We start from the raw sequence: 6,000 nt of genomic DNA on the forward strand, positions 1-6,000 counted from the left end.
TAAAAAAATCCAACAGGAGGATAATAGGATGAATGCTGAACTCAGATATTCTGAGTGGACAGAAAACGAAGTCCCTTCCAAAAAAAAAGATGTGTCTTATGGAAGTGTTCATTCTGATCAAGAGTGCCAGAGAAAAATATGAAATGTTCACAGAAAATTAGATTTAAGACAAAATCAATCCTGAAAATTTTTCAACACTCTGTATGTATGTAGGCTCTTTCTAATACAAGTTACAACCATTGTTGACTGATTTGATGAAAACCAGACATATTGAGAGTTGTTTTTCTCAACCTCTCTGACTTGAATCCAGAAGAGCAGAGGCCCAGGGACAACGATACAAAGAACCATGGTACTCGAAGGCTCTGAGCTAGTAGTTTTTTCACTAGCCTTTGGCTAACTTCTTGTTTGCAGAAAGACATTAGGAAGAGGTTTCTAAGAGCATCCAGGGAGTGATTTCAGTTTTGCATGATTTGTGCTCTGGTTTGTTGGTGTTTTGGGTTTTGGTTGGTTGGTTGGTTGGTGGTTTTTTGGCTTTTGCTTTTGGTTTTTGTGGATTTTTTTTTGTTGTGGTTTTTTTTTTTTCAAAACTCATATTTCCATGTAGAAAAACCTGACTTTATTAAAATAACATCAGGGGATCATTTAAACAGAAAATCTCAGCAATCTGTATTCATAATACACACTTGAAATATTTAATACCTGTGTTTACTAAACTTTTAACCTTATCATTGCAACTTTTTAAATAATTACCAAGACAAACTCCTGCTAGCTACTGAATTTGAAGCAATCCTGCTTGGTAATGATTAAACATTATTACCATCTGGCAGCTATTTAGTGTCTGCGTGAAACGACTTGGTGGTCCAAGTGCGTTTTCTATCGGAAGTGCTGCCAAAAGAAAATGAACTGGCAAATTATGAGCAGTCTCACCTCAGCAGCCAAAGACTAAATGAGGTGGGAGCTGTGGAAATGGAGTAGCAGTGTGAAGAGGAAATCAGGCACGTTACAGATCAAGAGAGAAAAACAAGTAAAAACTAAAAAGTGGTCTGTTTCAGCATGAGAACTCAAACAAAATGTTGGCTACATTGAAAACACCGTACAAGTAACAACAAGGCTTGAGAATGGTGTGTTTTCACCTTTTCCCTTAATGTGAGCCACATTTTAAATGGGATTACTTTATATACCACTTCTGCTCTCATACATGGACCATTGTGTGCAGACAACTTGTTCATGAATTGGCATTTGAATAACTGCTGTACAGTAGCTGCATACACAGAAAAATAACACGGGAAAGTATTTAACATAATTGTATTTAATGTCTTAAATGAAGTTGAGCAGTTGGAATAAAATCAGCCAGTATAAAATAGCCAGTACCATAAAATCAGCCAGCTCTCTGCAGAGCATCACCAACTGTCCCATAAACTACAGATTTGGTGATCAGCTGTACTAACGAAAGTTAAAGAAAATGCTTATTTTGAAAGAGAAACTTGCAAGCCTGCATGTGGCTTTGATAGAGAAAGGAATAAGAGATAAAAGCTGCATTTAGATTTAGATTTCACTGCACTTGTGAATCAGATCATTCCAACTGAAGACATTCTGGGATAAAATTGTATGATCCATTTTATTCAGCCATTGCATCATATATTCACTGATATAGGCTGAAACGGAATATTGCACTTTACTTGAATTATTTCTTTTTTAGGATGTTATGCAAATTGCTGCAACTTTCAAGCATCAGAAAATGCATCTGGTGAATGAAGGATCTAATCTAGAAATTATGTCTGAACATTTGTATTTCATGAACGAACCTGTACATTCCTATATTTCTTTGACAAGAGAGATATACAAGAACGTGATTTCTGGTGAAATATGTTTATAAAGCATACAAATAAAATTACCATATAGAAAGTAAATTTCAAATATACTCCTGCAATTACTTGAAAAAAAGCTAGTATGTAATATTTGTTCTAAAAACATAAGATAATCAAATTTGTCTTACTGTGATATAATTTTTCTCTTCATAAGACAGAGCCACAGTGGTTATGTGCATGGTTTAAGCTGCACTGCATTTGCTTATACTACTTCCAGGGCTCACACATGCAAACTTCTATTTTACATTTCTCACTGATTCAAATTGCTTTTGTCTAAGCCACCGGTATCTTGGCTTAGTTGAATACTTCACTCCTTTAGATCACAATACTGATTCTCCTTTTAGAATGCATAAATTATGAAATGAATAACGTCATAGGCATTAACAAAATATAAAATGAGCAGTCAGAAACATAAGTAAAAAACTGTAGACTTCTGTTCAATATTTGTTAATTGTATTATGCAATATTTAATTGCAATATTTTATGTGATGCTCAATTTCAGATTTTTATGGAAAATGAACACTCAATGTCAAAATACTGTTGTAGTATTTATGGGTCATTATTTTTCACAACTTACACCAGATCTAACACAGATGAAACTATTGGCAAAAATTCATCCCTGCTCGCACATGACCTCTTCCTTTGGTTACCAGTTGTCATATTCCTGAAACAGTGTTCTCATGAGAACAAGACAGAAACAACTGCAAGTTCCAGCTGTTGCTGGAAGTAAACACCTACAACCTGTTAAACAGTGCTATAAAGTTTTGCAGAAAGAAGCAAATCAGAGAATAAAATATTAGCATATCTGTTGGATGTAGTTTCCTTGACTGTACGTATCTGATTACATTTAAAAATTAAACAAGTCCACGCTTCTGGGAGGGAAAACCTCTCTACTGTATATTTCCCTGAATTCACATGATCTTTCTTTGGATGAATAAAATAGCTATTGTATTAACCTGATTCTTGCCCTTTTTGGAGCCTATTTGACAGACTTGCATGGTTAGCTTTTTTCCAAACATGAGACAAGGTTTCTGCGCTTGAAGTGAGATAAGCAGAGCTCCATGAAAAAAACAGTGTCCCAAGTTCTTACTCTTAAGAGTCAAAGGCTACTGAGCACGATATGGGTTTGAGGAGGGCCCAAGGAACTCCAATGGTCTGAATTCAACATGTGACTGTACATCACCCAAAAATCTCCTTTGACTGAGGCAATTAACTTCTTAAGGCTTGCTGAGAGCTCTCCATCTCTGGGCCTTGTAGTTACTCACGACTCTTGAATACAGTGGTTCCTCCAACTGCCTCTGCTGTGGTCTTTATCACACGAAACAATAGGGCTCACCTAGAGCTCATCTTACAAGCCGACACCGTATTTCCAAAACGTCAACGATTTTCAGATCATGACATGGTATTTCTGTTTTTCCTGCCATCTGAAGTTTTATATAAATACACATGCACCCTCTAAACATGTCACTAAGCTTTATGAGGACTATCCCTATACAACAGCTGACACCAATACCCTCAACTGAGTCTGCAATATTTAGAGAGCTCCTCAAAGCTCAGGAAAAGGTCTGGTCACCTATCTGGCTTTATTTTTATTATGGAGACTGTCTGTCTGTTATTTCCTCCCTTCTCCCTCACCCTTTCACTCTCTACATTCAATTCCTTCCCAGCATTCATTCTTCAGAAAAATAAAGAAGAGCACAAGGCAACAATTACATCCCTGGCTGCACAATTAAAACTCAGTAGCTTATTCGCTTGCACATGTGCCAAGCAGAAAAAAAATTACATACTAGAACTGATTTTAAGCATAAAATATAACTGGAAGTGTTCATACAATGTGTTAAAGACATTGCACAGAGGGACACGTGAAGTCCTACAACTTACTTGTAGCTTGATTTTAAAAGAGCAATAATATTTGTTACATTATTCATATAAACTTGCTATCATCATTTACTAATCTCAAGAAAAACACTTCAAGGTCTATAGGTGATAGTCGTTTCGAGAAAGTAGGCATCATTTGGTGTTTATGAAGCTACTCAAAAAACTTTTAGTATAACACAGTTTTGTAGATATAATAATGCATTTAAATGATAAATACTGCACCTAATACAGCATACTGCTTTCAATAAACTATGCTGCACATTAAAGTTAAATAAATTCCCAGCACAATAATTTTATGTTAACTATAAATCATATTTAGCTGTAATATTAGAAACTTTTGGCTTAATTTTCTACACATCGTAATCAAGAATCCCAAACTATTTACATTTTTTTTGTAAAATATAATTTTAACGTGCCTTCTCTAATGAAATAAAATCTCTCCAGTAACTAAGAGCAATAACGTAAACAGATAAAGTGCCAGGGGTCGTGGTACTTAGGAAGGTTAGACGACATATGATACCAAGACATACCGGTGGAAGGATAAAATCCATGAGGACAAAGTATTTACCAAGCATTATGAAAGAAAGGAGCCGCTATCAAGTCCCTACATTAATATTATCATGTAACCTTAAAAGAAGCACATCAATTGTAAGCTCTCCACAGCAAAGAATCTTTTTATTCTTCTTTGAGGGCCTTTCTGAGGGTCACAGAACCCTTCAAAACAGCCTTTTTTTTTCATAAACCAATATTTTGTATGCCAGTAAGTCATAATAACTTACAATCTTTTGTAATAATTTGTTGCAAAATAATTACAACGTATTTCATTTCAAAACCAAACCAACTGAAATTACTGAAAGAAATTTACTGAAAGAAATTACTACAATAGTACTTAGGAATCACAAAACGAATTTGAAAGCTTGTTTTAGCAGGCGTGTAGACACTACATGTGGATAAAGAGTTGACTGCAAGAGTGCTATCAGTATATTCGGTCATTTCAGGCAACACAAGACAGCAGCATTTCTGAACGTTACTGGTACTTGCTTTCTTCCCTAGTGTTCTAACGTACAGAATTTTACAAAACAGCAGTAATCTGATTTTTAATGACAGGATGGTTGAGGCTGGAAGGGACCTCTGGAGGTCTTCTGGTCCAACCCCTCTACTCCAGCAGAGATGCCTACAGCCAGTTGCCCAGATGACTTTTGAATATCTCCAAGTAGGGAGACTCCACACCTTCCTGGGTAACCAACACTGGTGCTCGGTCACCCTCACAGTAAAAAATTTCCTGCTGTTAAAGCTTTTTCCTGATGTTCAGGAGGAATCTCCTGTGTTTCAGTTTGTTCCCTTGCCTCTTGTCCTGTTACTGGGCACCACTGAAAATAGCCTTGCTTCACCATCTTTACACCCTGCCTTCAGGTGTTTGTACACAGTTATGAGATCCCCCCTGAGCCTTTTCTTCTCCAGGCTAAACAGTCCCAGCTCACTCAGCCTTTCCTCATATGAGAGATGCTCCAGTCCCTTAATGACCTTTGTGTTGTACTGAACTCTCTCCAGTATTTCCATGTCTCCTTGTACTGGGAAGCCCAGTACTGGACACAGTTCTGCAGGTGTGGCCTCACCAGTGCTGAGGAGAGGGGAAGGATCATCTCCCTCGACCTGCTGGTAACACACCTTCTAATGCAGTCCAAGAAGTCTGTTAATTTTTAAAACTGGTTTAACATATGTTCTAATAATAAGCATAATATTAGAGAGCTCCCAGAAGCTCAGAGAGAAGTCTAGTCACTTAGCTGGCTTTACTCTTACTGCGGGGATACATTACAGAACACTGTCTTTTACTTCTTTCTTCCTTATCCTCTTCCTCTCTACATTCAATTCCTTCCCAACATTCATTCTTCAGAAAGAATTAAAACAACGAAAAGCACAAGACAAAAATTCTATCCTTGGCTACACAATTAAAAGTCAGTAGCTTATTCATTTGCACATGTTTACAGGCAGCAAATTACGTCCCACCTCACTCCATCTAAAAGTCTTTAAGGTTTTCTAAAAGCCCTAGAAAAGAAATGACATCTCTTTTGTTTCCGGTTCGGTTAAAAACTGTAATTTAATCTCTGGTTTAAGGAAAAAAAATTTATACTAATAAATTCCTGACCATCAACGGTGGAGTTACCAGTACTTTTTTAAGCTACCAGAACAAGTGGACTGCAAAATAGTCTTGATAAACTGGGGAAGCAATAAGATGGAAAATGTGTAAAGAACT

This window comes from Tauraco erythrolophus, chromosome Z (genome assembly GCF_009769465.1).
Source record: "Tauraco erythrolophus isolate bTauEry1 chromosome Z, bTauEry1.pri, whole genome shotgun sequence".
In the NCBI taxonomy this organism is placed as follows: domain Eukaryota; kingdom Metazoa; phylum Chordata; class Aves; order Musophagiformes; family Musophagidae; genus Tauraco; species Tauraco erythrolophus.